At 42.1% G+C, this 22,343-nt stretch overlaps 1 protein-coding gene and 1 pseudogene across 1 annotated transcript in view; one reads left to right on the forward strand and one right to left on the reverse strand.

The window, feature by feature from the left end:
- The window catches only part of LOC109697186 (uncharacterized), a 63,331-nt gene that overhangs the window by 30,372 nt on the left and 10,616 nt on the right, over window positions 1-22,343 (reverse strand). The gene's annotated exons all lie outside the window — the stretch shown is intronic.
- LOC109697188 (cytochrome c oxidase subunit NDUFA4 pseudogene) lies at window positions 21,226-21,643 on the forward strand (annotated as a pseudogene).

Below are 22,343 nucleotides of genomic sequence, written 5' to 3' on the forward strand. Positions count from 1 at the left end.
CATATCTCCAGCCACCCTCTCACCATTTCCCTCTTCTGACTCTTCCAGGTGACCTCCCTATGGTCCTGCAGTCACAAGATTTTACGGCTGTGTAGCCTGACAACATGGCAACTATGGGGATAATGTGGTAGGCAACATAGACCTCCTACCATTGTCTCCAGAATAGCTAAGATTACAGGTGGGAACCTCCAGCCCCTGGGTTAAGTTTTTCTTTAATTGCGCTTTCCCTGTATTCCATTTTGTTTTCACTATTAGGATATCAAATATATATTTTTTACTATTTATTAATTTGTTTTATGTTTTCAACTTTGCAATGTATATTTGCAGTTTATGTTAATGCAGTTTGTTTCTTTGTGTGTGTGTGTGTGTGTGTGTCTATTACTATGGGTTTAGACCAAAACCTTTTAATTGCTAGGCAGGCTTTCTAGTGGAGAGCTACATCCCTATGTATTTTTATTTTAGGACACAATCTCACTAAATAACTGTGACTGGCATCCAACAGATAATCTTTGTGCAATATCCTCCCCGGGGGATCAGATTTTAACTGTGCTGCAACACAACTGAGACTTTCATCCACATTTTTGTGATTCTGACATTTGAACTTTGGCCTAGCACTTCCTCAGCAGGCACATCAAAGGCCTGCACTACACTGTCCAATAACATTACACAGTTTCAGGGTCAATGCAGGTATCATGGAATGCTCCAGGGTCTTCCCTTCCATGCCCATACTAATTTCTCAAATCTTCTCAGCAACTGTAATTACCCAATACTTACATTTATATATGATAACAACTGTGAATAATGATTTTGCAGACTGGAGGCATGGCTCAAGTGTTAGATCCTGTGCCTAGCAAATGTGAATCCCTAACTTTAAACCCCAGTATGCCCAAGGGAGAGAAAGGATTTAGTGTATCTACATTTAACTGTTTTCAGTACAATTTCTTTCTGAAATCTTTATTTCTAACCACATTTTCCTTCTCACCAAAAACACATTGCAACTTTTGCAATACTAGAGTACATGGGATATACTCTGTAAGTATTAGTCAATTTTCATTCTCTCATTCAGAATGAATAATTTCAATTGCTTTAGAAAGAGGTAAGCGACCATAGAGAACTGCTGAAAGAGAAGATTCTCAAAATCCAAGTCATCTCCTAAATTCGAGGAGGAGGAGGTGTGGCTTATGAAGTAGAACACCTGCTTTACAAGTGCAAAGCCTTGAGTTCAAAACACAATTCCACCAAAAAATGTGAAATACATCTTTGTTGATAGCATTAAAGAAGATAATGAAAATTATCAATAATGAGATAATTTTGTAAATAATGGTGAAAATGAAGTGCCTGAAATCACAGTATCAGATGCAATGATAAAAAGGGGGGAAGTTTGTTTTTGTGAACTTTGATGATTGTGACACCAAGGATAAAACTGTAATTCAGAAATATCCTAGTGAAGAGTGTAGTCAGAGAGGAGGTCTAAGAGATGGAGATGGGGCCAGCTGGGAACTGGGATGCTGTGGAGCTTATGGATCGTTGTGGAGACTCTAAAAGAGATGAAAAAATGAGAGGACGTTGCACAGTGGAAAAGCATGATCATGAAACACCCCACACTGAAATCCAGCCTCCCTGCCCTTCTTTCTCCATTCCATCCCAAACTTCCCACTCAGATAAGCAAGGACCTCTAAATCTGGGAGATACTTCATTTATAAAATCTTAGTTAATTCTCAATTGACTGAACACTGATGACTGCTCCCATCTTTCTGACATTCTCCTTTTTCAATGTTTCTCTGGTTTTCCTCCAATGCCTGGAAAGTATTCTCTGGTCTATGAAGTTTCCTGTGGACTATGCCACCTGTATTTTTTAGCTAGTCCCTGTAGGTGACTACCACTAACTACCACTTATGTTTCAGGGGCTCACAGAGCTTTTTCCAGCTCGTCTCTCCTATAGCAGACCAGTATTTTCAACCATCCACTGGAGAATCCTCAAGTCTTTTCATGCCCCAAACTGAAAGCAACATGTCACTAAATGCCCCAGTCATAAATAAAGTGAGGCCTTTAGTCCTAAAAACTACTCCCATAACTTTTGATTTATTGTAAAATAATTTCATGCAGCATTTTATTATTATACAGATTTAAAAATTCTAAAAAAAAAAAAATATCCTAGTGTGTGCTGGTTTGTGGTGGCTGATACCTGGCAACTCATCTACTCAGGAGACAAAGACTGGTAGGATCATGATTTGAGACCAACCTGGGCAAAAAGTTAATGCAACATCATCTCAGATAATAACTCTGTAAGGTGGTATATGCAAATAATTCCACCGACATTATCAGTGGAAGGATTATAGTATGAGGCAACCTTAGTCAAAATGGGAGACCCTACAGGAAAAATAACTAAAATAGTACTAAAGAACTTGGGAGCCTGGCTTGATATCCAAATGCCCATGTCCATGGTCAAATATGTGTGACAGAGCCTGTCAGGAAAGAGCAAAATAGGGAAGGATGCTGTCCTTGGGACCTTGTCACAGACTTCAGCTACTGGTGGGCAGTTGGGTGGGTGCAGTGGAGCGGACATATGGGGAGGAGTAGAGGTTTGCCTGGAAGAACCTCAGGGGTTTTTGTGCTTGTCACAGTGCTCCAGGTCAGTCAGTGAGCAAGGGGTGCAATCAGCTATGTTTCTGAGCACTCCCCTCCTTGACTAAGGAGAAATCAAAGGAACATGGATTCTACCTGCTCTGTCATCAACAATGATCAAACTGCATTGGGAAATAGAAAAGACAACAAAAACAATAACAAGAAAATAACCATACCTTAAAATGTTCATCATCAGGGCTAATGAACACAAACAAGATATAATCAAAACATAAATCCTGTTAAATACTAGACAAATTAAATGATGTTTGTCACAGCAACATTTGACAAACAACTCAATAAATGAGCACATATCCATGACATACCAAGTGATAAATTCATATACCATTAAATTTTCTGAACTAAATTTTATTTCATCCAAGTATCCATAAAAGAATTTTCCCCAATTCTGTACAAAATTTATGAAACTTTCATGCTAAGGCATCATTTCATCATTAAAATTTTACATGAAAATGCAGAAAAAATTTCTAACTGCTTAAGTAAACATCAATTTCACAGAAAAAGAAAAGATTCTAAACAGGAAAAAGTGAAGTCACTCAAGAATGCAGCCTGTTTATCCTACACTACATGAGGAGAAGGTTGTAAACATTTTTAAACGTAGAGACCACTGTCTCTGTGCAGATGCAGCCCATGGTGTTTCACTTCAAGGAAGGGAATGAGGAACCTAGAAAACCAAGAAATGTCACTCTATGACCTCCACACACACTATTTTTCCCATTTCCATGATGAAATGGCTCACTCTGACACAGGCTCAAAGGGAAAGGTGTCAAATTCTCATCCAGAGCCAATTCATTGTCCAGAGCTGTGCTGTCTTTTCCTGGCATTGCAAAACTCAAATGAATTCCCAACACCAATGGACATCCCATATTGTAATTCTGAGGACAGTCTGCAATGCAGAGTGGTAGATATGTGATAAATTTAGCACTGAATCCCACCACACTGGCACCACTGTAGTTTCCAATGCCATATGTATTTGCTCTGTATCATCACCATTCACCATCGTTTTTTTGTGGTACTGTGGTTTGAATCCAGGTCCTCACACTTGCTAGGTAGGTGCTCTATCATGTGAGCCAATACAGGTCCTCACATTTGCTAGGTAGGTGCTCTATCATGTGAACCACTCCACCAGCCCTTTCTTGTGTTCAGTATTTTTGAGATAGGTTCTTGCAAATGATTTGCTCTGGGCTGGCTTCAAACCATGATCTTCCTGATCTCTGCTTTCAAGAAGATAGGATTGTAGGTGTGAGTCACTGGTGCAGAGCACCATTTCCTATCTTGAAGTTATCTGGTTGATGGTACTGTGCACCAGCTTACTAGTACCATACAGACATCATGTAAAAAGACCAAGAATAAACTACCAAAGATACTCGTATTGCTCAGGACATTCTGAGTTTACTAACTCCATAGCAGAATCTGGGACCAAGAGCAACACAAGTAAACTCTGAACTTGATAAGCCATTTTATCCAGCAGGCACATCCCAAAGGTATCTCATTTTCCACTGTCCGTGACATGCATTCTCAGCTGTCACAAACTACATTGTGAGAACAGCTAGAATACCCAAGTAATCCTGCTGAACACTAGTGATTAAAGACCACCACCCCACCACATTTCCTATTCTCATTTAAGGAAGGACATCTAAGTGTCCTTCCTTTTAAAATCTATAAAAAGGTAAGCACAAACTTTTAATTTCCACACTTTATGCATCAAAATCACTAGCTTAATTGATGACAAGAAACAGAACACTTACTAAGCAAACTGCCCTGCATGTTCTCTGCTTCCTCCAGGTCTGTGATCTCTGACCATGTCCAATAAGAACCAGCAAATGACACCTCCTTTACTGACACTCTAAGGACTGGCTGGCCTCAGAGAAAGATGTTCTGCTATAGGAGCAGATGGTGTCCTTCCATCACCTTCATCTCCAACTTTATTTCTGCTCCTGTTTGCTCCTCCCTGTAAAACACAGACCTGCTCTGGTTCATTCTTAAGACCTTGTGGGTCTTTGTAAGAAAAACGATCTTTACTATCAAAGTGTTTGTTCCCCTCTGAGATTACTTAAAAATTCCTCAGGTTGCCAGCTTAGGTGACTTGCACAGTTAAAGGGTCCTTCCTTCTTCCAGATTCCTTTATGACACTATTGCCTGCCAAACAAATCCCCCAAGCCTTTTAGCCAATCGGGAAAGACTGTGAACCTTTGACCTGGACAAATCTCAGGTGAGGGGCAGGTACAACTGTGTCAGGGATATAAAGAGGAATCACTGTTAGTCATTTTGTGCTTCCGTGTTTGCTTAGCTGGAGTGAGCACATGCTTGCACACTCTTGATCAAGAGAAATTGCCTTGCCAAGATTTTCTGTCTCTTGCATGTCTGTTTTCGGCACCTGGGGGTCATCCAACACTCTTGCAGTTGGTCTTATTCCAACACTGTGACCTCCTTTCACTATGTTCATATCCTACTTCAATCTGCATCTTATTTGTGAAAATACTGTGTAGACATAGGCCAAGGTCAACATAATTATATCAGAGACGGCAACAATCTCAGACTCTACACACATCCCTAAATCTAGTCTTCACCTTGAATACCAAATGCATATGCAGTCCCTTTTTAGTGAGTTGGGCAAGAGAGGAGTAACTGTAAGTTTAGGGATTTATTATATCCATAAAAAGTACTTCGTTGTGGGAATGACCCTGGATTTGAGACTTGAAACATTTATATTACTCAAGTTTTGAAACATTTATACTAGTCAGGTCAATAATATGTACCTAGAGATTGGCAGGAGCAGGGAACCCAAGGGCCACAGATCATCCTGCACAGGAACCCATGACCTTCTGCCATTTCCACAGTCTGGAGAGGCATGAGTTCTAATGCAGAGCTCCCTGACAGTGTTCTGGGTCTCTGGAACCTCTCACAGAGAGGTGGCTAACAGCTACCAGCCCTAGAAAAGAGAAGACCAAGTGACAAGCGAAATGAGCAGTGCCTTGATCTACAGGTTTCAGGGCTGTGATGGAGAGGCCCAATTCCATCTCTGCCACTAAGGCCAGTGTCAATCCCCAGATCCTGCTCAGTTTGTAATGGAAGTCAGAAACTCACCATTGAGTTCTTGCACATCACCAGTCACAAAAGCAATGCACAGTGAGAAATTGAGTCACAGAAGTCAATCTCAGAGGCACAGAGTGACCTGGAAAATCAGGCACCAGGAAATGCATTTTTTGTTAAGCAGTGGGGCCTCTTTCTGCTGGCCTCTGATTGGTCTTTCCCTACAGTTTGATCCTTGCAGCACTTCTCCTTGGCTTCTGATTCAGAACCACTAAGGGGAGAAGGGATCTTTTCTTGGCAGTGGGCCAGGGTCAAATACCTGTTTCCAGCTATAGCCCTTAGCAGGCTAAGACTGGTCCCTACACAGCCCAGCATGGGATTCGTTATAAAAGACAAAACTTTCTCCTGAATTTTCAGTGTGGAAACCGCTTCTTCCACTTAGCAATTGGGCCAGGAGTCTGTAGAGGGAATTCCACCATTAGTGTCTAAGGATCTAGCACCTGATCTCACAGAAAGAGCACTAGGTACACCAGAGCAAACACTCTTCCTATTAGAACTGTATGATCCACCCACCCTTTACGACTTAACGTGCCCCACATCTTCCCAGTGTCGTGATATTGCTTCAGTAATGGTTACCTACCTGAATTAACCAGTGCAAACAAAACAACTCTAAAGCAAGTGGATTTATTGGAAGTGGTGGTACTAGGGCACCTAGCAGGTACACCTGCTAGGCTGGCACTCTACCACTGAAGCCACTCCACAAGCCCTCCCAACTTCTTTGGACTATTTTCTCCTCCCTTCAAAAGCAAAGCTCTTCTGTGTAACAACTGGGATGCCTGCATACTTTACTTTTGGGGAAATCCTCTAGTGTAATACTTAAACCAAAATCATGCCCTGCATTAGTCATGATGTCATTATAAAATGAGAAACAGTCTGAGGACAGTAACAGGTATGTGAGAGAGGGGAATGAGTCTCCACTGCAAGGGCAACAACGTTTACATGTGGTTGCTTGTTTCCAATGGGTCTGGCAATGTGGGGGATACACAGACATTCAGGGATTAGTGGCGGCACTAAGAATCCTGGGCCTCAGAGGACAGTCTGATTTTAAGTCCTGTTTACCCTAAACCTGGAAGTCTCATACAAACTCAGAAACTCAACCTAGAGAATGAGCAGAGAGTATTCACTGCATCGCAGTGCTCCTTCCCCACCCAAACTAAACAAGCCCAGAGTGCCCAATGAATACCCTGCCAACACCACACAGAATGGGAACCTCATGTTTGGTGCGGAGGGGTCCAGTGAGGACTGTGAGCAAGGAAGAATCAGCCCACAGGAACAGTTCATAGAGTTCATGACTCCCTGCCTGGCCCTGCCCTGCAGGCTTCTAGGCCCAAAGACTGAGTGGCATCAAAAGTGGGATCATTCCATCCATTAACATGACTGTGGCCCTCTTTGCCCAAATGCAGAGTGTGGCCAGGCTGTCACCATTTGCAGCTGCTGTTGCACTCAAGTGTCCTCTAAGGTTCTGCACTCAGTGTAAATCACTCAGCTGCCAAACTGATGGTTCTGAGAAGACTCTCATCAGTGGACACTGGGCAACATGGCACATAGCTTGCTGCTCCATTGTGCATCATGGATCATTTACATTGGTGCTCACTACTGGTACACAAAGGGTAGAAACAGCCTCTCTGATTGGCTAATGATTTAGGGCAAGAACCTCAAGGCACTAGAGACAGGATCAGTGTGCTATTCCTGGCTGTGCTGATCTATATGACAGTAACCTCCAACAGCCAATGCTCAAGCTTCATCATTTCTAGAAAGTTGTCATGGCTCCACAGAACAGTCACCTTCTTTATATTATACATCTGTGCCCTTCATGCTTATTCCTCCTGAAAATGGGACATGTGTACCCAGGGAATTCCATGTACAGAGTCCCATGGAGATATCATAACATCAGAGAAGGAGGGGTAAGAATGTCAGGCAAGGATACTGCAAGATAAAAGGCATATAGGAAGAGTGTTGGAGATTTCTGGTGCCACATCTTGGTAAAAGAATTCACCAAGAAAAGAAAATAGGGTAAGCAAGAAGTTTATTTGGGAAGCAGTGGGCAAGTCAACACAGGGTGGTCCTGCTGCTGCTCTGATATGAGAGTTGGGCAGGTTTGTTTATGTGATGCAAAGCAAAAGAAAATCAAAGGCGCACCTTATAGCAGGAGGGTGGGAAGACTCAATTAGGTATATTGCACTGGGGGTCCTGAGAACTCAAGCTTTTCTTGTAGTCTGTACAGATGGAGATGGTCATTCCTGGAAAACTGGTTGATGTGTCATTAACTCTCTCAGTGTGAGCTAGATGCTGGGGGCTCAAGCCTGTAATCCTAACTGTTAGGGTGAGTATAGGGCAGCCACACTTCATCACAGGTGGCTTACTGAAAACTCTACACCCAGCTCTAAAAAATAACAAACATTTACCTTTAGCCATTTACTAGAAGTCTCCCATCCAGCCTCAAAGAAAGACCCCATTATCTCTGGAGTGGCAGAGGGCTGATGGAGGATATTCCTGTCCAGTGACCTTCCAGGGAGTTCTCTCTGGGACTTCCTTGTTCCATGGACTTCTACCACTAACTTCCTATATCTATCCATAGTCAGCAAGCAGCTGTGGACTCCAGCTCTCTTGCTGGGGATGGCCTCCAAAGAATTCTTCTCCCAATAAAGCATGTGCTGACGTATTGAGCTGTCCCCGTGCTGCTTACAGTCTAACATCGCTGTCTCCTCATTGATCTCTGCAAGCGTTTCAGTCCAACATACTTTTTTTCCAGTTAAAAATAGGTACTCAGGAAGCAGAGATCAGGATGACTACAGATTGAAGCCTGCCTGGGCAATTAATACATGAGACACCCATCATGAAACACCAAACACAAAACAGGGCTGGTGGACTGGCTCAATTTGAACAGCACCTGCCTAAGCATAATGCCCAAATTCAAATCCCATTAGGCCAAAAAAACCTCTCATAAAATTGCTTCATGTCATCAACTTATCCTAGATCCTGGGTTGGGGGAGATTTTCACCTTGGGTGGTCAGGCAGAGGCTGTTGCTTTTGGTGGGCTCCCAGGGATTCAAGTCAATAAAACACTGCTGTATGTCACAGGGTAGTATTATTTGTGAGTATTAACTGTTTAGTCTAGGACATAATTCCTTAGCAACAGACAAGACATGGTTCTCAGCCATCAGGTTTCCCAAATCCTTGATTAGTCCTCATCAAAGACTTCCTGCTTTTTAGCCAAGAAAGTCTCACCACATCAGCCATGATTCATTCCATCCTCTTTGCTATGCAATGAAATGCAAGGTGAGACTTCTCTCATTTTTAGTAACTGAGTTGCTGCTTTTTCACATGGGTTCTCCAATTTTAAAGGGCACACATAAATAAGTCAGGGAGACTGAGGAAATGAGGAGAAAAGCTAACTCATGCAGGTACTTGAAATTATTAACTTCTTAAAAATGTTTATGGTATCATAAATGAGTTGGGTATAAATTTGGTGACATAGTAATGAATTACATGTTTCCATTTATTCAACAGGAACAGAAGGAATATGTTTTCAACTTATGTTTATTTAACTCACATACTTCTTCCTTCTCTTCTGACTTGATTAATATAAGAGAAATAACTGTGTACATTAAAACAAGACATCTAACATTGACTTTGATTTCATTTGTTCTCTGAATACCATATTCACACCTAAGGTATCCTGATACCAACAGAGCAATAAAAAATGAAAAGGGCACTGAAAGGCATATTCTTTATATAACTGAAGGGTCACAGAGACTCATGAAGGTAGCAATTATCTTAAGGCAGCAAGGGACATAGACTGCCCAGGAAGCTATATGAAGGTTCATGGGGAAGCTATGGTGAAAATTTTCTCCCAGGGCAGAGGTGTGGTCAGGCTGACTCTCTGGGCTCCTCATAGCCTTTGATAGGCTGCTTTCCACATTGTTCATGAAGGGAAGGGGCAGTGAGGGGAACACATGTTCATTATGACCAAGATTGAGTCACATACTTCTTCAGATTTCTCCATAGAAGGACACAGAGGGAGATATCCCAAACTTAAAATCAACAGTTCCTGACTCCAAGAATTATGATGAATGGACAGTGCATTGTGTCTGAACTCAAGGCACTCTATATAAGCATTAATGTCCTTCACCAGAAATCCATAAAAACAAAGGTCAGAAAACTAAAGTGTCAGTGAAGAAAGGTTGAAGGCAGAGTGTAGTTAAATTTGAAAGCCAAAATGGCTTTGGGGCTGGCTTTAGCAGAATTTACAAATTTGTTAATTTCACCTACAAAAATCCTACCAGTATGTTCCAATGACATTCAGAGACAAGTCGTTCCAACTTTTGATACTGGTTGTTTGGTGGGGTGGATTATCCATTTTGAAATCTTAAATTTTCGCTCAGGTACTGTCTTGGAAAAAAAATCTACTGCCCCAATCCATCACTGTGGACCTTTTTACAACCAAAACTTCCAGGGGAAGTGGGAAATGTTCTCTATTATCACTACCACAACTCTAGGTAAAGAGAACCACATGTTGTGATATGTCTCACCTAGTGACAGAAGTTAGCCTGGGATACCCAGGGAGGGGACTGAAAAAGCACAGATCAAAGCTAGCCAGAACAGGGCATCACAACACAAACATATTTTAGAGATAATAAAGAAGGGAGTCACCTTGAAAAAACACCCAAGGGCAGGTAGGGCAACACACATCTTTAAGAAACAGATACAGAGAGGTAGGAGAGAGTTGCCTCTAAAGGATGTCCTCAGTGCCAAATCTCTGTGACCAAACCCACCTAAGAGATTTTTTTCCAAAATCAACCTGTCAAGAACACTGATGCAAACATTCAACTATCAGAAAGACTCATGGAACTTCAATTCCTCAAAGTGCCCAAGTAGCATAAATTCCCCTAACCAGCTCACCAGCTATGTCTTGGATCACTTTATTCTGTTCCCTCCCTTGTAGAGTCTTGACCCTTTCATTCCTTAATACAGACCTGTGAGTTTGCATCTACTCACTGTTGAGGCAGTCATTCTTTAATTTTGAACAAGAACTCAGTTCATACCTGACACAAGTATCACTAGGGTTGACAGGTCCATTCTTCCCAAACAATGATAAGAAATCACAAGAAATAGGGAGAGACTGAGAAACATGGCTCTTCAATAGAGAATATCAATTTGTGAAAAATCTCAGGCAGTGCATTCATTTTACAAAGACCTTCTGGAAAATGTCTACGGTAGAATCAAAAAGTTGCAGGAAACTATGACATACAAACAGGGAAAATGTGAAAACAATGCGTGAAGAAGATAGTATCTATAAAGACTTAGCAATCATCAAAAGGAATATATAGATTTTATGAAGATGTGCCTGGCGCTAGTGGCTCATGCCTCCAATTATAGCTACTCAGGAAGCAGCGATCAGGAGGACATGGTTTGAACCCATCCAGGGCAGACAGTTCAGCAGACCCGATCTCTAAAGTACCTAACATAAAAATGGCTAATGGAGTGGCTGAAGATGTACACCCTGAGTACCACAAAAAGAAAAAGAAATTATAAACATGTATGTAAAACAAGTTCAATGAAACCATCACTATAGGTACTCAATTGTGGACTGGAGAAAGAAGACAAAGAATCAACATGAAGAAAAGTTGATTAAAATTATGCACCATGAAGAGAAAGAAAACAGTGTAAAATTTACCAAATATGTCACCAGTGTATAAACTGTTAACCAGAGTTCTGTAGTGAAGAGAAAAAAGAAGCTATGAACTTAGATTACATAAAGAAAACAGTGGTAGATAATTGCAAAATGGATGTGGTAGAAATGAAAGAATGACATGGAATGGATAGGCAGGGATATTTCTCTAATACTAGCACAAGGTTTATGGTGGACAAAAGCCTGGATCCTCTGGAAAACAAAAGTGAGAAAGTGTTCAAAGAGGGCAAGGTCCCAATAGGGTAGCAGCAGAAGAGGTGGGGGAGAAGAGAACAGAAGCCTTTCACTTCTTGGCATTAACCTTATAATGAGATTTATCCTTAAGATGTATAAACACATACATATGCAGGAAAGTTTTAAATTAGGCATGCCATAAATGTTAATTTAACCATGCCTAGAGCTCAAGAACATGTGAAAATTAACTAAGTGGCCACAAGTACAATGATCAGTTATTTTTAAATTTTTAGGAGCAAATTGAGAGGTGTCCCATGATCTTCTTTTAGGATTCATTTTGGGCACCTTGATAGCTAAAGCAAGAGTCAATTCTAGGAAAGTGTTTTGAGTCAGACTCCAATAAGACTGTTGCCATAGCTATCACATTTTTGTATCTAATAGGTTAATCATACAACAAACATACAGAAAATTCACCCAATGGCACACAAAACAATTACATTATTTCTGAGTATACTCAAAGCTATTGAAGGCTTTACATTTATGACTTCAGGATGTTTTAATAATCTCTAATAGTAGTTTACCTTGGGCTACAGTAACTTTGTTAGTAGGCAAATCTTTAAAGTAAATTTAGGGAGCCTAGTCTTGTCTAGGGTTGGCATCTCATATACTTGCAAGGACAAAGGATATAGGATGCATAAATCCACCTCCTTATTTCATAGTAAAATTTTTTAAATTAGAATTTGTATGACAGGCTGAAAAAGGGGCAGACAGTTGTGGTAAAAAGGATTACATCTGCATTGAAACTGGTGCTAGGAAGCATGGAAAAGGTAGAATGAATTAAGTCCTGAAGAGTTAATCTTAGGTAAGGGGCCCGGTAAAAAAAATCCCAATGCCTTATTGAATCTATAGCAGAACTCAGGAAAGTTGTCCTTTTGCCTTTTAGCAAATGCCATAACCTAGAAAACTGAGATTTTAAATTCAAATACACGGGGCATTTTTAAGACATAGAATTGAAATTCTGTCTTTGGTCCCTCCAGCCTGTGTGCAAGTGAGGCTGAGGGCGTGGGTCCATAATCCAGACCACATGGTACCTTGGCAAGGAGAATGAACAGACCACCCCAGGTCACCACCTGCAGCAACCTGCATATGGCCTGTTACCACTTCTGGTCTTGACACATCTGCAGTGGTAAATCAGCCCTTCTCCAAAGCAAGGCTTACAGGAGAAAAACTGTTAAAGTGTTTAGGCACATTCAGAGGCTTAGGGTTAGTTGGAAGACCTGGAGATCAGGACAGAAAAGTAGCTCCAATCATCAGCCATATATCATTTAGATTTGCAATTGTTTTCACGTTGCAGTGCTGGGATCATGTGAGTCACTCATGAGGCCAGAGAAATGACAGTGTGACTTGACCAGGATTTTCTTTCCATTTCTCCTTGGCATTTCTTTCTGTTGTCCTCACACAGATGGCCAGTCTGGGAGAGGAGACAGGAGCAGGCTATAGAGTAGGAGAGGTAAAAATAACCTCCATCATTTCTTTGACAGATTTAGAGAGAAGAGTTTCAAAGTTAAACACTTTTAATATCTTGTGAGATGAGGAAAGAGAAAAGGATGACATAGGGTCCACTGAAGTCAGAGAAGGTGGTTTTCAATGGAAGATAAACGTGGGGAGAAAAATATGGGGAGGGGGGAGTATTTTTCTTTAGGAGGAGAACAAGAGGAAGGGGAGACTGGAGCATAGATAAACAGAGACCTTGATATAGGGAAACCTCAGACCATGTCACATAGCATCTGAAGTTTTTAAGATTGTGATGAATTTGGAATTAGAAAGGGGCCTGTTTGGGCCCATGGTTATTATTGTCTAATTTATATAGGGGCCAAATCATCTTACAATATAAAATTAGCCTTTGGGTTTAATGGTCTTCGTGTACTCCAGAGTCTGAAGGTTTTGAGGACACATGCCAATGGACTGCCCCTTAGGGCCTTGGATGATTTTGAGCCATTTTGTGGATTGGAAATTGAGGAATGGAAATTGAGACAGTTCCAGTGGGTCCAAAGATCTAAATTGAGACAATTTCCATGGGACTTAAGGTCCAACATGGAGATAATTCCTGTGGGACACAGACTGATATCGAAAGGTGGTGGGTTGAAATGACCCAAGCATTGTATGCATGTATGAATAATAAAACAATAAAAATTAATTAAAAAAAAAAAAAAAAGGTGGTGGGTAAACCCACAGTGGCCCTACTTGGTAGGATAGATGTACCAGAGATCAGGAGCATCCCCACTGCCAACTGCTAGCCTATCTGGGCATGCACATAGATATTTTCTAGGTGTCCCCAGAAAACAGCAAGTGAATCCATCCAGTTGGTGGATGGAGGGAGTCTCTCCCCCTGCTAGAGCTTTGTCATGGTCCACAACAGGATGTCCAGGGTACAACAGGATGTCCAGGGTAGGACAGCAGAGACACCTGAATGGGGGGGACAACTCACCAAAATTGAAGTTTGGTGTTGGGCAGAGGTTCATCAACTTGGGAGATGGCCTGTGGAGGAGACATGAAAGAGAGAAAGGGTGGGAGAGCAGCGAAAGAAAAGGGGGAGAGACAGCCGGGATGAGGAAGACTTGAACCTCTACTGAGGATCCAAGAGTGAACCTGGAAAAAGCTGCTGCTCGCCACTACTTTCCAAGTTGTGAGAGTGGAGACATGGGAGTTGAACCCACACAACTGCCTCAGGTTTCAACACCATATGTTAGAAACGAAAGAACAGTATGGAATGGATAGGTGGGAGATGACTCAAATGCCAGCACAGGGTTTATTGTGGAGAAGTGGCCCTGTGGAGAGGGATCCCAGCAAGAGAGCTGAAGCCCACTGCAGCTTACAGACTGAGGGCAGATAAAGGAGGTGGGTAGAGAAGACTCAAGAAGGTCACTGGATGATCCTCAATGACCCCTGACCCTCCTGACATAATGGCTTATGGGCAGGTCATGGCTTAAGGTGGATGTCTTTTTTTCTTTAGGGCTGGGTAGAGAGTTTTGCATAGTCATCTGCAAGGGGGAATGGGTCCAGTTACAACCTGACTTCCTTTGTTCATCTTAACAGGATGTACAGAAAATCTTTACTTTCTTCATCCCTATTGGCATCCACAGAAAACATTGACTCAAGTCATTGTAATGTCAGCTATACACCAGATGATCATAGCTTATGAAAAATTTTAAAGACTTACATATGGGGTGTGGATAAAGAGAAGGGAACATACATAATGTACCTGCACTGCCATGAGCAGCACATTGTTATTTGAAATGCATTTAGCTTACTTGTGAAAGGATTTTAGTATGTTCAAGAAATAACCATACATTTGAAAAACACTTGCTATCCTGTGTGGAGAGAAAATGTGATAACATAATGAACTACTTGAATAAAGGACTGCACGTGGCAGAGTGTCTCAAATGGTATAATGCTTGCCTAGTAACCACAAGGCTGTGTTCACTCCCACTGTACCAACAAAAATAAATGAATACGTAAGTAAAGAAAGGATTTCAGCATGACTGTAGAAACACAGCTTAATATACAATACTTCATTTTGCTAAATTTATTATGAGCAAGTGGTCTTCAAATGAAAAAGAGAACACTAGTTATATAGAACAATGAAACACTAAAGAAGGAAGACAGGCAGGGCAGGAGGGGTGAGTTAGGGTGTGAGAGAAGGATGGAGGTCCAATTTAAATAACATGAAGAAACAAGTAGGAAAAACAACACCAGATGTCATCAGTAAGGGCATGTGACAGAACACAAAGAAGCTGTTTAATGCTAAAAGGACAAGTGTAATAAATTAGAACATTCCAAGTATTGGCAAAAAACACAATAAGCAAACACTTATGAAACTTCAGATGACAAATCCATACACCATCAAAACTTCCTACTAAATTTAAACTATCCATAATTTACAGAGCAGCAATCCTCCATTACCCCCTTAAAAGAAAATTCTGCTGAGAGTGGAACAAAGATAGTGTAACTTTATATAATTAAAATGTACAAAAGATTTTCTGTCCTCCCCATCATTAGGGATATGGTTTATGGGCTTGAGCATTTTTTGTTTCTTTCTTTCTTTCTTTTTGGTGGTACTGGGGCTTGAAATCAGGGCCATCACCTTAAGCCACTTCATCAGACCTACTGTTGTGAAGGACTATTGGAGAAAGGGTCTCATGAACTATTTGCCTGGGCTGGCTTCAAAGCGCAATCCTCCTGACCTCTGCCTCTTGAATAGCAAGGATTACCAGCATGAGCCACTGGTGCCAGGCTCTTGAGCATTTTTAAAGTATATATCTGTTGCTCCAGAAACAGTTGTCATACACCGTTGTCATCCCCCCATCTTAAAGTGAGGGGGATACTCAAAATCATCTGGTGACATCTTGGGACCTTGGTAGAGTACTTCAATCTTTGTTCAATGTGAGTTGGGAAGTTTTAATTACACTGTGTGTTTTCAGAAACCTTGTGATCTCTTCCTCCATGTTAGGTTTGCTTTGTATATTCAGTGGTTACTGCCTAACTGTTACCTAGGAAATCTATCCAAAATGTATTCTTTCCTTGATGAACTTTGCCTCACTCTCACTCTACTTCTGTGTCTTCCCTGAGCTCATCTTACACAAGACCTAGGCACCAAGAATGGACACTCTGGTAACACTGCCAAACATTCAACAAAGAACCTCAATGTTATAACCAGTGTTGTATTTCTTTGCTATCACTTCTGACAACAAATATATGGTGTTGTTAATAACAACCAGCATTCAAATACCAACTGGGTTTCATAAAATTCAATTCTGATACCACTAATTCTTAGTTCACTCCCTACAACTTCTGAGCATTTGTTCAAAAAAGATAACAGGCCATACCATATGGTTGCTCTCTGGTCACCAGTCACCTTCCTGAAGTCATACAGAGGTAGCACCCTCATTAGACTAAATTAAACAGAGCCTGAATGGGGTTTATCAAACACAACTACATATACTCAGAATTCCCTACATGGTGTCCTATGGAAAACTCTTGACAGAAAAGAAGGAGGAGTGAAAAAGAATGGCAAATCTACCAGAAGTGGATTGATATCCAAAATTAGGAGTTTGGTAGGAGGCAGACGACCAAAGTAGGATTGCAGATCATGTTGCAATACAACAGGAAATCAACAGCAAAGGCGTAGTTGGAAAACCTCCAAGAGAGGTTAAATCTCCAACAGAGATTAAAATACACATTTTTAAGTCGCAGATGCATCTCAACAGACATTTAAATACTTCAAAATACATGAAAACTGCTACTACAACCCGTTTCCATACGGTCAGGTCCTACCTACATCTGCAATTAAGTTTTGAACATATGGTCTACACACAGGCCAGGACACCAAAATTATGTCAGAGAGGACAAAAACCTCAAACCCTCCATACATTCCCAATATTTCACCTTCTTCATAAACTTCAAATGCATTTGCATTGCCTTTCCCATGAGTTGGGCAATGTGAAGATAGCTGTAAATTTAGGGATTTATAATAGCCCTAAAAGACAAGGTGTAGGAGCCCTTGATTTGAGAGCCCATTTTCAAACATTTAGGCAATTCAGGGCAATCACCTCTCCCCTGTGGATATTAGAGGAAGTGAGAACCTCAAAGGACCATAGGTCCTCCCATGCAGGAACTCACAACCTCTGCCTACTGTCTGTTGGGAAATCATGGCACTTGTGTGCAGGGTGCCCTGACAGGGCTCTGGGTCTGGAGCAAGTCACCTGCACACAGAGGACAGGATGCCAGAGTTCACCCATCTGCCATTCCCCCTCTCTATAGGAGTGCAAAGCTGCAGCAATGCTCACAGACTCCAGAGGTGCAGAGGGGAGGCCTGTGGTCTATAGCAACTATTTCTGGATGGTTGTAACCTTCTCATCTTCCCAGGGCTGGGGACACCATTCAAAAACTCACCATTTCAGGCTTCTGTGGTGTTCACCACTCTCCTGGTGCCACCTACAAGTCACAATAGGAGACTGAGTCATGTAGAATTGCTCTCAACAACACAGCATGATTTAGAAAATGGCAGAGCCAGGAAGGCATTTCCTGTGTTAATTAACTTATAAAGTCTCTGATTCATCAGTTCTTACAGTTCCTTCCATCCAATCTGACATGGGCTCCATACCATGAGATCTGAGTTATAGGAAAAGTGCTCCCCTATTTGGCATAGGGCCAGGACCAAATACCAGATTCCAGCCACAGCCCTCAGTAGTCCAGGCCTCCTCCATGGTCCTTACCCAGCCCGGTCTTGATATTCATTATAGTTAAGTAGAACCTGCTCTTCAGACTGGACACTGCTTCTTTCACTGGGAGCTGGGGCCAGGAATATCCTGAGATAATTCCATGCTCATATTTCCAAAGGGATAGACTGTGATCTCAGAGGAGTGGTTCCTAGGCCAGGTTAGGGGAGGACTAGGAGGAAAGTCCTGGTGTTGCAATCTTGTATGTTCCCTGGTAGTAAGACAACCAGATTCTTTGAGTCATGTGAAACATTCCAGACAGAACACATGGATGTATTAAAGAATTTTATATGTGAGTGAGGGAACCCCAGTGTGTACTGTAATCTCTGCCACATGCAGTTGAATAGTAGTGAGCAGGGGACAATTAGATTGAGCTTTGTGTTTCAAGACTTTTCCGGCTATGGTGGGGAAGGGGGTCAGTAATAGAGTTTGAACTCAGAGCCTCATGCTTTCCAGGTAGTTGATCTACCACTGCAATCATTCCATCAGCCCTTTCCTCCATCAGATATTTCAGAGATTTTGTCCCATGAACTAACCACATCCTCCCAATCTCTTCCTCCTGAGTAGCAAGGATAACAGGAGTGATCCACTGGTATGAGGCAAAGACTTTTAAGCACTTGGTAACCTGTGGGAGGGGAAAGACTTGGCTAGTTTCTGATGGCCAATGGTGCATGAGGAGGGATTAGTGTGGTCTCCAGGTCTAGGGTGGTGGCTCAGGCTCAGGCAAGAACAATCTGTGCACACTTGCCATCAAAAGGAGCCTTGCTCTTGAAGTCATGGCCAAAGTTAATCAGCATTTAATTCTAAACAGTGTCTAGAAACAACCTGTGGAAAACTGACAGTTAAGTCAGGAAGGGCAAAATTATCCCCTTCACTCAAAACCCAACCACATGCAGATGTGAATCCATACTTCCAATGTTCTGACAATGTGCTGGATTCATGGAAATTCAAGGATTTATAGACAGTGCAGAGAAGCATTTCCTGAGGGGACAGGTCATAGACTATAGCCCATGCTTCCCTTGAACCTCAAGGATCCCAAGGGAAACAAGGTCCAAGTAAAGAGAAAGGAGACATGAGGACAGATTGGCAGCACCCCAAACTCTAAAACTGTACAGTCAGGAGCTTCCCACGGCCACCACACTATCAACTCAGTCTGGGAGACATGGGTTTGGGGAAGAACCTCCCAGCAAGGACTGCAAGGTAGAATGAAGCCACATCACAGGACCGAGGGCTCTAACAGGGTTCCCAGCTCATGGCCCAGGCCCATCCTGCAAGCAACAGGAGAGCACAGACCCCAATAGTGAATTCAGGTCACAGACTCTAGAGCAAAAGGGACCACACAGCTACTGGAGCTCAGTAGTCTAAGAACTCTCTACGTAGCAGACAAGAGACAAATATGGCCAGACTGTGATGCAACCATGATAGAAAGTGGACCTCATACCACTAGCCCTCTCACTGGAGGGCTGCTCCAGACAAGCAACAGCCACGCTGAATGGCTCATGGATATAGGGCTGGATCCCCAAGGCCTGAGTGACAGGAAGAGGATCTTCCATTTGACTAAGTGAATTCAAAAATGACAGAATCCAGGGGTAGCCTTTGCCAGAATCAGACTTCCTTCCCTGGAGATCTGTGTCAATCTGTGGGATAACTGCATTCAGCTTATTTTGTCCTGGTCCTCCAGTCCTGGCACCTGCATCTGATCATACTCCTGGGATCTTCTTGCATATTCCTCCTGAAAATGGTAGACAGGTATACTCAAAGAATGCCACACACAATGTCTCATGGAGAAAATTCCTCATGTCAGTTAAGGAGGGGAAACTCAGAAAGGCTAAGACAGAGGAAGTCAATGTAGGGTCAATGTTCATACATTAGATTTTGGAATGAGGTAGATGGTCAGGTATTTCTCACAGCTCATGTTTCAATCTAGTATTTTAAATCAAGGAAATAAAAATACAATACCAAAAACATAAGAGTTATGTCTTGTAGGGGTAAAATGGATTTATATGGCAATTATGTTCCAGAAAAGATTCAGGCGAATGAAAAGGAATATTTACTCCAGCAGTAATAGCATGTTTGTTTTGAAAGAAGGAAAGAGTTAAAACCTCACCCCAAGCCACCTCCCCCCAAAAAAAACCAAAAGTGTGGGTGGAGTGACTCAAGTAGTAGAAAGCCTGCCTATCAAGCATGTGCCCTTGAGTTGAATCCACAGTACTGCCAGTTAAAAAAAGAAAGAAAAAGAATGAAAAGTTACAAGTGGCCACCCTTGAGACCTTGTAGACCTCTTGAGTTGGTGCTGTTCTGATAACTGTGACTTCAATAAGCTCAGGTCCTGTCTCCATCTGAAATTAAATTTTGAACATACTATCCAGACAACTCCAATTATGTCAGAGATTGCAAAAACCTCAAACCTTCAACACCTTCCCAACATCTCCCCTTTGAACCTCATATGCATACGCACAGCCTATGCAGTGAGCTGGGCAATGTGAAGAAAGCTTCAGTTTAGGAATTTATGACAGCCCTATGAAGAATTGGACTGTGGAGTGGGCACTCATGTGACACTGGCCTCTAAACACTTGCTTTAATTCAGGGCAGTCACCAATGCCCCAAGAATAAGGAATGAAGCCACAACCTCCCACCAACTGAAGTCTTGGGGAGGCCTAGAGCTCAGTGCTGAGAAGTCCTAATAGGGCCTGGGCCTGGGCCAGGTCACTGCACATAATGGGTGGGATGCAAGAGTTCACCCATCTGAACAGTCCACCTCAGGGCGAGGAAGGAAAAGTGCAAAGCTGCACAAGCAGAGACTCAGACCACACACTGAGGTGCTGTACTTGGGAGGCCCGGGTCTGTATCAACCTTTTCAGGCCCTTTCTAACATCCTCATCCTCCTAGGGTACAGGATGGTATTTGCAAAAAGCATTTCAGGCTTCTTTGGTGAGTTAAGTTCTGCTCACTACCATGGCACACTCATTTTCCCATTGGGACACCCTGCGATCTCATAAAAGTTGTAGTTCTAGGCCAGGCCAGGTAAATATTCACTTGACCAGGAGGAAAGGCCTGATGTTGTCACATTTCAGGAACTGGGATCATACACTTCTCTTCATGGACAAGCATTTCTTACACCTGAAATCTCAACCTAAACTGTACTACCCAAAGTAAGAACATGTGAACAAAGGACCACAGCTAATAAGTACAAGGAGAAAGTGAAGCTTTCTCACCAGAACTGTACAAAGAATACAAGAGTGAAGACTAAAAAAAAAAAACAATTAAAACAAATAAAAACACTCTGGAGGTAGAGGGTGTTCAGTCTCTGGCCTGATAAGAGTATTCTAGCTTTTCGGACCACAGACCTTTGCTGCAAACATGCTCCGCCAGATCGTCAGCCAGGCTAAGAAATCCCCCTCTTCGTGTTTATTGGCGCTGGAGGTACAGGAGCAGCACAGTATATGATGCGTCTGGCATTGTTCAATCCAGATGTCAGTTGGGACAGGAAGAATAACCCAGAACCCTGGAACAAAGTGGGTCCCAATGATCAATACAAGTTCTACTCAGTGAATGTGGACTACAGCAAACTGAAGAAAGAAGGCCCAGACTTCTAAGTCAAATGCCTCACTATAAAGCTGCTTAAAATGAAGGTCTTTCAGAAGCCATCGCACAATTTTCCACAGAAACAGGAAATATTTCTCCTCTGAATGCATGATATCATGTTCATTTGTTGGATTTATTACACTGAATAATAAATCTCTGAAACTTGAAAAAAAAAAAGACCACTCTGGAGTAGTTAGACAAGAGGTCTGTTTGACCCCAAGTTGCCATGAAGACCCACATTCAGAAGGTACAGCATATTCCCAAGCTTCAATACCAGGTTGAGCACTGGACTGGTTCCTCACAGTGCAACAATACCAGGTGCTGCAGCAGGCACACCTAAGGATTTAAGTCTGGGAGCTTCAACATGCCTGCTATCCCCTCTTCCTTACATGGTAATGATGCCCCCTCCTTCAATGATGACCTTAAACAGAGGAGAAAAATCACAGGGAGATACTTTAGCATTCTGATAAAAAGAAACTGACATATTCATAAACTCATTCATGCGCCTGCTTCCACAAGTTTCTTTAAGCTTAATTTCATAGACTCTGTAAAATGATAGTCTGACCCCACCACTTCTATGCATTCCTGCATAAAGGTCCAATCTTGGAATGAATATATTGTCAAACACACCTGCATGTACAGAAAGCATGACACCTTATTGTTGTTGTAACTTACTACTTATTGACAAATCATTCCCCATTGCCTCCTACCTGGTGTTGTTTGAACCAATATCATCCAAAGGCAAATAAGTGAGGGGTTTGTCCCTTGCTTGGGACTACTGGAAGGTTTTCAAGCCTATAAGAGTTGGGGCCAAGTATGGTCTTCAGATCATTGGGACAAGCCATCAAGGAAGTTCAAAAGACACTACTCTACTTCTG

Source organism: Castor canadensis, chromosome 14, assembly GCF_047511655.1.
Source record: "Castor canadensis chromosome 14, mCasCan1.hap1v2, whole genome shotgun sequence".
Classification (NCBI taxonomy): domain Eukaryota; kingdom Metazoa; phylum Chordata; class Mammalia; order Rodentia; family Castoridae; genus Castor; species Castor canadensis.